Below are 13,848 nucleotides of genomic sequence, written 5' to 3'. Positions count from 1 at the left end.
TAAATATAGTTTAATACAGTTATTTTCATAATTTCTTGTTTTTCTCCTTCAAAAAATAAGTAGGTTGCACAGTGATTGTAGTTTTATGAACATCTGTCACTGTATAGTCGCAGAAGCTTTGATACACTGAGCTATGTTAAAAAGCCATTTACTATGCACATTATGATTATAAGAATTATTTTCTTTTAGCAAAACGTCTCTGTTTTGTTTTCTGCGGTAAACGCATGCAAATTTGTAAACAAGGAATGTAAACGATGGTTTTTTATTACCTACTTTTTCTTTCCCTTTCAAAATAAACTTATTCTGTTTAAAATAAGATGATGTAATGTATTTATAAAACTTATATTTTTGGGAGCGCTAGTTGAGCGGCTTAGGGAGCGCGGGGGCAGCTCCCTTTTCACCTTTGTAAATAGGGTTATGATTCAAATGGAGTTACGGACCTTTAGTAAATGTACCTAGAATAGATAAAGGCAGAGCAAATGTGTTTTGCCATAAATGTGCAAAATATGTTTTGTAATTCATTAATAACAGTTAAAATACCATTATGCAGAAAACAATTGCTGATGAATACTTCACATCACTGTTTTTTAATAAGCAAAGCAAAATGCTTTAAGTGATCCAACCGGATCTAAATGTTCACTTTCTGATTCTGGTTACATAAGCATGATAGATTTGTTAATTGTTTATGAGAAATGCATAAAACAAAATCACATTTATTAATAACTTACATCAAGATAAACAAATGATTTACAAGAGCTTTTACTACACCTTTACTGAATCCACCTCTACTAGATCTCTTATTGTTCTAGAAAGTGAATCAAGGCTTTGTGGCAGACTAATATATATTTATGTTTCTCTCTCTCTCTCTCTCTCTCTCTCTCTCTCTCTCTCTATATATATATATATATATATATATATATATATGTATATATATATAATATATATATATATATATATATATATATATTATATATATATATATATATATTTATATATATATATATATATATATATATATATATATATATATATATACATATATATATATATATATATACATATATATATATATATATATACATATATATATATATATATATATATATATATAGAGAGAGAGAGAGAGAGAGAGAGAGATAGAGAGATAGAGAGAGAGAGAGAGAGAGACAGAGAGAGAGAGAGAGAGAGAGAGAGAGAGAGAGAGTGAGTGAGAGAATCAAACATTGTATCAATATTTATTGTTTTTTTAACATTGCATTAATGTTTTTTCCTTATAACAAATCCGTGTGTAGACGTAAAAATATCTTTCCTTTTTAATAAACGATGTTAATATTTTAGGGATTTTTTTGAACTTTTGGAAAAAGAAAACATTCTATTGTTGACAACAAAATTTTGGTTCAAAAAATTATATTGCAATTTTACAGTCGTTATATTTTTATTTATTTTTTTATGATGTTGGTTGTCATTACTCAGCAAAATTATCTAAAATATAAAAAGTTTTATTTTTTAGTTAATTTTGACAATTAGATAATTCAGACCATTAAAACTTTTTGAATTATCTAATGCTTGAATTTAGTTCAAACTCATATGAATATTTTTATATTTATAAATATATATAAATTAAACAAAGCTTACAAACTTTTAAGGCAGAATTGCATGATTAACAGCGTTTAATATTATTCCATTTGATTGAAGATGTAAAATTTTTTTCTTTTAATTACCATACTTCCTAAGACAACTCAGTGTCGTTTTCGTGTTTTTTTATGTTAAAGTATTTTATATGGTTTTTATAATTTAGCTTAAAAGAGGTTTTGCTTATCCCAATGTATTCTTTATTGTATTTTTTTGAGTTTTATTTGAGCTTTTGTTGGCAATGTAAACGATGTTGTAAGGCAAGTAATTTTTGTTCAGTGGACAAAAGATTTTTTAATGCATTTGCAGGCTTTTTCTGGTAATATTGCATAACCATAAAATTTACTTTTGTTAGTTGATAATAGGTTTGATGTCAGGCATGCAGAACTTGCTAAACTTAATTGTGTTTTTGTTAATTATTTTCTGTAGTTTGTGAATGTTATCAAAATGCTTGTCAATTAAAATTAAAAAGTATTGACCAATTTTGGTTGTAGCATTTTTACTAAATAAAGGATTGTACCAGATTAATTTTTGTTTGTAATTATTTTTAGAACATTTTTTATGCTTGGTTAATATAACTTATAATTATATCTCGATTGCTTTAATGGGTCTTCATAAATATAAATCGATTTATTAAAGTTAAATTTACTTGATGAGTTGGCGGACAATTTTAGCTCGACATTTTTGAGTCAAAATTTATTTTATCTAATATCAGATTCGAATTTGGAATCAGGCTCTGTGTAAACCAATTACAAAATACGGAGAATGTGATAAATATGTTCCGAAAAATTTGGAATAAACACCTTAAATTTTAATTGTTTGACTTAAATGAGTTATATCCATCAATCGAATAACGCAACAACTTCGCCGAGCAACATATAATAACAGACGAGAAAAGCAAATTAAATGTATGTCATGCAAGAAACTCTTTTATGTTTAACGGTGGCATATCATGAATTAAAAAAAAAGCAAGACTGTTTGATGTTACCAAGGATGCCAATGATGGCACGTAAGTTTAGGATTTTTCTCTAAGATCAACATTTGCAGTTTTACAACAAAACCGATTTCGGTTTCTATCGAGATGACGGATAAGCGGCTTTTAAAAACAAAAATGGTCATCAAATGGAGCAAATAAAACCATATCGTTAAAGTTTTTAAACGTAACAATCTCAACATCTCTAACAATTACAATATTTAAATTGTTAACTACCTTGATTTAACTTTTAATCTTACTCAAAATTCAATCAAACAATACTAATTAAATAAGCTATGCAAGCCTGAGAAAAAGCTAAGTTATGTACATGCTGGTTTTAGCCATCCACCTAACATAATAAATAATCTTCCAAGAAAGCTAAGATTGTCCGCCAACTCATTGAGTGGCACTAATTTTTAATAAATCGACACATCTTTATGAAGACGCATTAAACCAATTCAGATACACTAAAAAGTTAGCATATATACCTAGCATAAAAAATGTTCCAAAAGGAAGCCACAAACAAATCTGAACCTGGTACAATCCTTTATTTAGTAAATAAAATACAACCAAAATTGGTCAACACTTTTTAACTCTAATTGACAAGCATTTTTATAAAATCCACAAACTACACAAAATATTTAACAGAAACACAATTAACACAAAAATATTTTATATGGTAATGTAAATTTACCAAAAAATCCTGAAATAGCATTAAAAAATCTCTTGTCCACAGAACAACAATTACTTGCCTAACAACATTGTTTACCAAGCCACCGTAATCTCAAATAAACCTCAATCCAACAATAAAGTATACATTGGGATAAGCAAAACCTCTTTTGAGCTACGTAATGCAAACCATTTAAAACCCTTTAACATAAAAATGCAAGAATATGACACCGAGTTGTTTAAGGAAGCATAGGAATTAAAAGAAAACAATTTTACATCTTCAATCAAATGGAATATTATTAAACGCTTTAAATCATAAATCCTGCGTCAAAATTTTTTAAGCTTTGTTTAAACGAGCAATTCAAAATATTATTTTAAAAAGGAAGCAATCTACTAAACAAAGAGTTGAACTAGTTTCTAAATGTAGACACTAATAGATATTTCTCGTTTTATTATTTGATAGCGGAGATTAGATTTTCATTACTTCTTCTTGTATTATAACATCAGAACTTATACTACCGTAGTTTGTAATTTTTAAACGGTTGTTGTATATTTTTGATTTTGGACTCCATCGCTGATGATTTCCGAAAGGCATAAGCTTTAAGTTTTATTAAAAGTTTTTTTTTCAAAACTTTAGTATAAAACGCTCTGTTTTTGAAAAAATATATAATTCCAAAATGTTGAGCACTCAACAGCGACAAATAGTTTAGCATTTTTAATACTTAATCATACAACAACAACATATATTTATATATAGATATACTTAAACATTTTTAAAATGTATCCTACAAAAAAGAGTGGTCAACATTCTTAAAAGAAAAGAGCAATTGTAAATTAGTAAAAAATCAATTAACAAAAAATTTTCTTATTTTGCACTGTGTTTCATTAAAACAGGTCTGATAAGCCTTTATTTATTTATATATTTTTTAATTTTTTTGTTCTTTACTGAATGATTTAAAAAACAAACGCAGAAGATACCAATAAAAAAAAAAAAAATAACAATTGAAAAAGTTAAGGATAAATATAAAGAACGCGGACACTCTAAGAAAACCTTAAGGTTTTGTCACAAAGAACCTCTGTTGAAACTTAGACAATTCTTTTGTTAAAGCTTAAAGCTGCTTAGTTAAATATGCTTGCAACGAAATTAAATAGCCCTCCAAATGGCTCATGCGACATTTGTCAGTGATTTTCAGATAAACTTTATGTCCTCAAAATCAAAATATAAAGTCAAGTAATCTTTATTCAATGATAATTATTTGATATTTCAATTGAGTTTTTCTACTCCGTTTTCTATATATACGACTATTTTCTCCATGTTTTTTCATGTGCATTTTTTTTTCTTCTTCTTCTTTAAAATATATGTACAAGATCAACAATAAAGTATTTTTAAAAAGGATGTTACTTATTTCGTTTTATAGTATTGATCTTTATTGTATTGATAAATATTGTATTGATAAATACTTGTAATGTAACTTCATGTTCTTTCTTTGTCTGTTATAATATTACCTCTTCTGTGATACATCTGTACAATCCTACTCTTTTGGTATAAAGGTTTATGAATATGCACATACACATACAAACACACATACATGCATATCCAGATACATACACACATAAAAACATACCAACATGAATACATACGTAAATACATCATGCATACACACACGCATACAAACATATACATTTAGTTATGTATATACATTCACATATATATATATAACCATATACATATAAAAACATATATATATATATATATATATATATATATATATATCCATATACATATTAACACATACAAATATAAACACATATACATACAGACACACATATACATACGTTTACATTTATTTATTTTTCTTTTTTTTTTGACAATTTAGACAGGTCGTAGTTTACACGTAAAATAAGATATATATATATATATATATATATATATATATATATATATATATATGTATATATATATATATATATATATATATATATATATATATATATATATATATATATACATAGTTTTTAATACAAGTTTAAAAAAAGATCAAAAACTAGGCCAGCAATTATATTTACATTTAAAGTCCTTTAGTATAATAGCGTAAATAAATAAAATGTATAAACCTAATATCGTAGTCTATGCAACCTTCAATTATATTTAAATAAATGTATATAAATTGTAAATTTAAATTGCTATTGAATAAAATAAATCAATATTTAGGTACTTAAGAGATTAGTATCATTTAAAAATATGTAAAAAAGTATAAATCAATTGAAAAAATTACTTCTTTAAGTTTTCTATTAAATAAAAAATAGATACATTCATAAGAAAAATCAAAAATTTTTAACACAATATTGTTCCATAAGAAAGCTTTACGAAATGAAACAAAGGTTTTATCAAATTTTGTTTAGATAATTAGTTGTTTTATAGAATTTTTACTTCTTTAAAAATATTTTTTTTTTTTAAAGAATATAAATCAAGAAAAGTGGTTAGAGAGACGTTGGTTTTACACATGAACATAATACAAAGAACATTAAACATATTTACTTGATATATATTAAAAATATTCATAATAATTAAGAGAGGCTCTGAGTGAGCAAAACGATTGTTTAAATTTATAAGTCGTGCAATGTGCCTCTGTTAACAATAAAGTGGTTTTAAATTATTTTTGAAAGCGCGTCCCCACGCAATATTAGCATAATTAATATGAAAATGTTTAAAAGAGTAATAAAGTTGAATTAGTAGATATTTATTCAAAACGTTTCTTACTTTATACAAGACTTCAATACTTTCTGCAAATTTTCTACATTTTCATCTAAAATAATACCAAAAAATTTGAAGACGTTACTCTTTTTTTTTTTGTATAATATCAATATAAAGATAGGCATATCACTTGGGAGTAAACGTTTCTTAAATGATGAATTAAAGAGAGCCCATTTAGTTTTTTCAATATAAACTCAATATTCATATCATTAAAAAGTTTACTGATATTATTACATGATAAGAAGAGGTTAGTATCATCAGCAAACACGATTGATGTTAATTTGGAAGCTTTATAGAGATCATTTACATAAACTAGAAGTAATATGGTTCCTAGTATAGATCCTTGTGGAACTCGACAAATTATATTTAGAAAGTAAGGTAAAGAAGTTCCTTCGACGAGGACATGTTGTTTGCGATATTTTAAGTAACTTTTGGGTAACATTAAAGCTTTTCCAGGATTACCATTATACTCAAATTTTGTAAAAAGTATTTCACGGTCAATTGTGTCAAACGCCTTAGATAAGTCTATAAAAACGCCTAAAGTAAGTTCTGCTTTTTCAAATGATTCAATTATACTTAGAGTGAGATGAATCATTGCATGTTCTGTAGAGTTGTTTCTTTTGAAACCGTATTAGTTCATGTAAAGTATATTATTAACAGTTAGATGATTGTAAATTTGGTTAAACTAAACTCGCTCTATAATTTAAAATAAAACAGAGAGAACAGATATTGGACATTAATTACTGACATTTGAGGGTTCACCACCTTTAAATACTGGTGTAATATTGCCAATGTTTAAATGGTCTAGAAAAATTCCTTTTTTAATTAAAACTTTAAAAACTTTGAAAAGAATATACTTTATATCGTCGTATTAATCTATAACTATGTTTCAATTTATGTTATCAGGGCCAACTGCTTTGTTATTTTTCAGCATTTTAAATTCATTTTCGAATTCTGAAAAAGTTTCTTCCAATTTATCTAATTTAGAATATAATGGAAAAGCGTAATCATTTATTGGATTTATCATATTAGGAATATTTTTAGCTGAATTTGGTCCAACAGATACATAAATTTTGTTTAGTTCGCTCGCTATTTGTTTAGGTTCATGTAAAAACAAGCCATCTATTTTTATAGTCTTAGCTTTAGAGCACATTTTAAGTTTGTTTTTACCAGTAATTTGGCTAATAATTTGGAATGTACGCTTTGAACTAGATTATACTTTTCTTGTAAATCGCATGTATATGTTTTTTTTGCCTTTTTTCTCTTTGACATTTAAATAGTTTGGCGAAATTTTTATAAATAAATTTTATAAATTAATTTAATATTAATAATATTTATTATATATTATTTAATAATATTTTATAAATTAATTTTCAGGTGTTGGTTATTTTAAGTAATTCATATATAGTTTTTGCTTTTATTTTTGAGGATTTCTTAAGATCTGTATTGACCCAAGGTGACTTTAAACTTTCTTGGTTCTTATAAATTGACGTTTTCGCTGATAAAGTTTGAGTATTAAACGCTCTGTTTTTGAAAAAATATATATTTCCTCAATGTTGAGCATTTAACAACGAACACGAATTGAGCATTTTTAATACTAAATCATACAACAACAATTCATATTTATATATAAATATACCTAAACAAGTTTATAATATATCTTACAAAAAACAGTGCTCAATGTTTTTAAAAAAACAAAGCAATTTTAAATTAGTAGAAAATCACTTAACAAAAAGTTTTCATCAATAAAAGTTTCTGATGAGTTTTTAATAATAAAACACTGTGAATATAGAGCAAAATTTTTGTTAAGTGGTTTTTTTCTAACTAATATATATATATATATATATATATATATATATATATATATATATATATATACATATATATATATATATATATATATGTATATATATATATATATGTATATATATATATATATATATATATATATATATATATATATATATATATATATATATATATATATATATATATATATATACAGTGAGCAAAAAAATTAATCATGCACCATAGTAAAAACTTTTTAAAATTGAATTTAAACTAAATTAAGTTGAAAATTTTGATTTTTGAAACAGAGCGTTTATATTAAATAATTAAAAATTATTTATGAATTTATCGAAAAAGGAACTAAAAAATTACAAAATAATAATATAAGTTACGAAAAATTACAAAAGAAATAAAAAATCAAAAACCAAGGCAAAAAAATTAAACATGCATAATTTAAAAAATTAAATTAAAAATAAAGAAAATTAATATAAAATTAATAAGGCGTAGGTCCACCATTTGATTGAATGACGGCTAAACAACGTCTACGCGTTGAATTTACCAAGTTTCTGGTAATATCTGACCCGATTTCTGACCAAAAACTCGCAATTAAGTTTTTCAGATCAACTTTTTTCAAAATTCGCCTATCTTTTAATTTTTTCTCGACGTAAGCCCAAAAATGCTCGATTGGGTTTAAGTCTGGTGATTGAGCAATCCGTTCGAGCATTTTGAACCCTGAAACTTTTAAATATTCGAACGAGCCGTATGCTCAGGATCATTTTCGTGTTGAAAAATAAAATTATCTTTTAACCCGAAAATTTCTGCAGATGAACTTAAATTATCTTGCAGAATTGATTTACTTAAATATTGATCCATTTTCTGATCAATAAACGCCGATTTCCCGACTCCGCTCGCTGCCATACATCCCCAGACCATATTACCGCCACTGTGTTTAACTGTGGCATTCAAACACTTCAATTGAAGCTCTTCTCCTGGCTTCCTCCATATCTTTACAGCTCCATCAGAGTCAAATAAATTGAATTTCAACTCGTTAGACCAAATGACTGAGTTCAGAACTCTTGTGGCTTATCCACGTACTTTTTTGCCCATTCGAGCCGCTTCTTTCTATTGATTGGGCTTACATACGGCTTGTTCCGTGGTGTTTGTCCGTGTAAATTCGCTTCATGCAAGCGATTTCTAATTGTTTGCAGTGTGAGAGACAATTCAAAACTCTCCTCCAACTCTTTTGCTGCTGCTGTTGTTGAAGATCTTGGAATAATTTTGAATCTTTTGATCAAAGATCAAACTTGAAGCGCCATAGTCTTTCATTTGCGTCCTCTTCCAGGTGGATTTTCGAGGTTTCCAACTTTTTTAAACGTTTCCTCGATGGATTGAACGGTTGCAGGCGATATACTTAGCGTTTTAGATATTGATCTTTGGCTTTGGACATCTTGCCAAAACGCAATTACTCGTGCACGAAGTCCGATCGAATGAGATGTGTAGCTTCTTTTAGATTTTATATTTTCAATGCTGGTCATTGCTGGAAAGTTTATTAATATGAATATATAGTTTAAATTAATATAAATAAATATTATAATTAAATATAATATATTTTTTAATACTAACCATTCGAATATTCTTGTTGCATGATTAATTTCTTCGTCAGAAATTTTCAATAAAGTTAGTTCTTTATTTTTTTAAATATAACAAATTCAAATTTTTTATTTTCAAAAATATGATTTTTAATGTATTTTTTAGGCGCTATCTTTTAGTGAAATTAGTTTTTTAAAAAAATTTATACTTTTTGAGAAAAATGCATTTTTATTAATTTCTAATGGCTGCATCATTAATTTTTTTGCTCACTGTATATAGAATAAACAAAATGCTAATCATTAGTGGCAATAGCTCAAAATATTGAAAAAAGTGACTTATACCACTATGGATCTCATGGACTCATATATGTATGTATATATATATATATATATATATATATATATATATATATATATATATATATATATATATATATAAATATATATATATACACGTGTATATATATATATGTTTACGTATATATATAAATTAGTAAAAAATCACTTAACGAAAGTTTTTTCCAATTTACATAGTGTTTCATCAATTAAGACTCATCAGAAATGAAAGATCAAATTATCAAAACTTCAATACATACCAAAATTTAAATTACAGAAAGTCCCAAATGTCTTAACAACTATGAGTTTTCACACATCTATGGAAATTGCTGACGCTTTTATAAAAAGAATTCTTTGGAAACGATTAATTATGCATTTTTAGAAAAATCTTTTTTAAAAGCGGAACTTAGTCTAACTATTGTTTGGGCTCATTTATTTTTCTAAAGTTTTAGTAGAAACTTAATTTCGTGCCTGCATTTAGAGATTAATTTCAATTTTTTGTTTAATAAACATTCTTGGTTTGCATGTATAATTATTTCAAATTTTTCTTGTAAAAATAGTATACGTTTTTTGGAAATATTGTTATAAGCAGGCGCTGTTTAAAGGATGAACCTTTTCAGTACAAAATCATCAATATTTTTATCTTTTAATTTTCATATATGTTTTGAAAACATGGTGACTTTTGAATACTATTTGTTTTTAAAAGATTGCTTATCGTTGGAAAAACATTTTTTGCATCTACCCTCTGTTATGCCAATATATTGTTTATCAGGTACATTCTTAGAGGAAATAGCACCTTTATATACCTCATTTTTTGATTGACAACCTCCACTCATTGGACAATTGTTTTCTTGTTTACAACTACAGTTTTTTGTAGCTTTTTCATTAAAAATTTTTTTTTTGATTAACAAAGCATTATTGTGACTTAAAAAACATTGAATTTAAGAAATTCTTTTGAGAACATTGATCACTCTATTATGTAGAGAACATTTTAAAATTGTTTAACTATATTTAGTAGGCTCTTTATTAATATTCGTTTAGCACTGTTAATAGCAGTTTAACATTCCGCGTAAATATGAAAACTAATAATTTTACTTACTTGTTGAAAAATATATTTATACTCGATGAAAAAGTTATACCATTTCTTTGATTGAAAAAGTTGAGCATTTTAATAAAAGATTTTGTTGGAAAACCCATTTCTCTGAAAACAAAATACAAACACAGATAATGTGTTTAATAATAAGCAAGATAATGACAATTATGGATTTGTAACAAAAAATATCCCATCTTTAATACCTGATTAAGTAAATTTTGAAAATGATCTATTACATTTAATTAACTCAATAAAGTTTCGCCCTATTAAAAACAAATTTCAAACAGAACTAAAGTTACATTTTAAAAAAAGTAAATCAAAAGCAAAAAAAAAAGTTTTGGTGTTCGCTGATAAAACAAATAAAATTTACCAACTTACAACAAAAATATTTGAAAAAATTTTACGCGACAATATTACTAGTTCTTATAAGAACGCCCCTAAAAGTTTGGAAAACGCAACTGGTTTAGAAGCGCAAAGTATTGCTAAAAAAAGAAACCTTGATTATAGAATTGAATCAATTGCACCTGCTCAAGCTTTCGTAACACTAAATGACCCTAAACCAAATTTTTAAAATAAACCCTCATGTAGATTATTGCTTACCTCAAGAAGTGAGATTGGACATGGAATTAAAATTAAATTGGCCAAATTAATAATATTCTTTGAAATAATTTAAATTTGCAACATTGAAAAAATAACACTGATCTTAAAAATTGGTTCTCCACAATAGAAAACAAAAATGACTGGACATTTATAATACAATGATTTTTACCCTTCAATAACCGCAGATATTTTAAATAAAACTATTGATTTTGCAAAAAGCCACACAGTTATTCCTCAAGAAACAACCCGTATATTAAAACATTTTAGAAAATCCTTACTTTAGTTAAATAAGAAAACTTGAAAAAATAAAAACATACATGACTGCTTTGATGTAACAAAAGGCAGTTATGACAGAGCAGAGATTTGTGAGTTTGTTGGTCTATATATTCTAGATTTATTAGGTAAAGTAATCAATACAAGTAATTTAGGCCTTTATAGCGACGATGATTTAATAGTAATGAGTAAAAAATCTGGTCCACAGCTCAATAAAAGTAGAAAAAAAAGTAGAAAATTTTTAAAAATATTGCCTTTCAAATCGAAATAAACATAAATTTAAAAATTGTTAACTTTCTTGATGTCACATTTATAACCTCTGTGAAAGTTCATATAAGTTTTTCAAAAAACCCAAACGATGAATTATTGTATATTAATATTAACTCAAATCATCCACCCCAAATTTTAAAACAAATCCCGATTTCAATTAATAACAGGCTAAACCAAAACTCCTCTAATAAAAATGTATTCCATACCTATATACGAATATTTAAAGATGTACTTAAAAAAAGTGGTTTTGAAACGTTTGAACAAAAAATTGATCCTGAAAAATAGAATTCAAAAAAGCAAAATAAAACAGGAAATGTAATTTGGTTAAACCCCCCATATAACAAAAATGTTTCCACTAACATAGGAAAAGTGTCTTTAAATTCAGTCGATTAGCGTTTTCTGCCTTCTAATTAATTTTATAAAATTTTAAATCGAAATACAATTAAATGTAGCTACAGCTGCACAAAAAAATGTGGAAAAAATTATAAAAAGTCACTATAATTCTTTGCTAAACAAAAGAAAATCCTAAATGAAAAAACTACAGAAAATTGTAATTGTAAACAAAAAATCAAATGTCCAATGAATCGAAGTTGTTTATCAAAAATTGTGGTATATAAATGTGTTGTTTCCTCTAAGAATGTACCTGATAAACAATATATTGGCATAACAGAGGGTGAATAGAAAAAACTTTTTGCCAATCATAAGCAACCTTTTAAAAACAAATAGTATTCAAAAGTCACCGTGTTTTCAAAATATATATGAGAATTTAAAGTTAAAAATATTGATGATATTATAGTGAATTGGTTCATCCTTAAAACAGCGCCTGCATATAACAATATTTCCAAAAAATGTATACTCTTTTTTAAGAAAATTCTAAAATAATTACACATGCAAACCACGAATGTTTTTTAAACAAAAAATTTGAATTAATTTCTAAATGCAGGCACGAAAATAAGTTTCTACTAAAAATTTGTAAAAATAAATGAGCTCTAATAATAGTTAGACTAAATTCCGCTTTTAAAAAAGATTTTTCTAAAAATGCATAACTAATCGTTTCCAAAGAATTCTTTTTATAAAAGGGTCAGCAACTTTCATAAAGGTGTGAATGTTTACTGTTGTTAAGACATGTGGGACTTTTTATAATTTAATTTTTAGTCTAAATTGAAGTTTTAATTATTTGATTTTTCATTTCTGATGAAACTTAATTGATGAAAAGTCTTTATTGATGAAACTGTGTGTAGAATGGAAAAAAATTTTGTCAAGTGATTTTTTTTGAGCACTAAACTTTGTATACATTTCAGAATACATTTTAAAGATGTTTATATATATATATATATATATATATATATATATATATATATATATATATATATATATATATATATATATTTATACATAAATATATATATATATATATAAATATAAATATATATGTATATATATATATATATATATATATATATATATACATATATATGTATACATACATATATATATATATATATATATATATATACACATATATATACATTTATTATATATATATATATATATATATATATATATATATATATATATATATATATATATATATATATATATATATATATATATATGTATATATATATAATTATATATATATATATATATATATATATATATGTACATATATATACTTATATATATATATATATATATATATATATATATATATATATATATATATATATATATATATATTTGTATTTATATATACATATATATATATATTTATATATATATATATATATATATATATATATATATATATATATATATATATATATATATATATATATGTATATATATATATATGTATATGCTCATATAT

The 13,848-nt window shown here is 24.8% G+C and overlaps 1 protein-coding gene across 1 annotated transcript in view; it reads left to right on the top strand.

Moving 5' to 3' along the window:
• Window positions 1–13,848, top strand: part of LOC136080901 (uncharacterized) — a 121,482-nt gene that overhangs the window by 63,520 nt on the left and 44,114 nt on the right. The window lies entirely within an intron of this gene.

This window comes from Hydra vulgaris, chromosome 05 (assembly GCF_038396675.1).
Source record: "Hydra vulgaris chromosome 05, alternate assembly HydraT2T_AEP".
NCBI classification, from domain to species: Eukaryota; Metazoa; Cnidaria; class Hydrozoa; order Anthoathecata; family Hydridae; genus Hydra; species Hydra vulgaris.
This window is presented reverse-complemented; position numbering and strand designations above follow the sequence as displayed.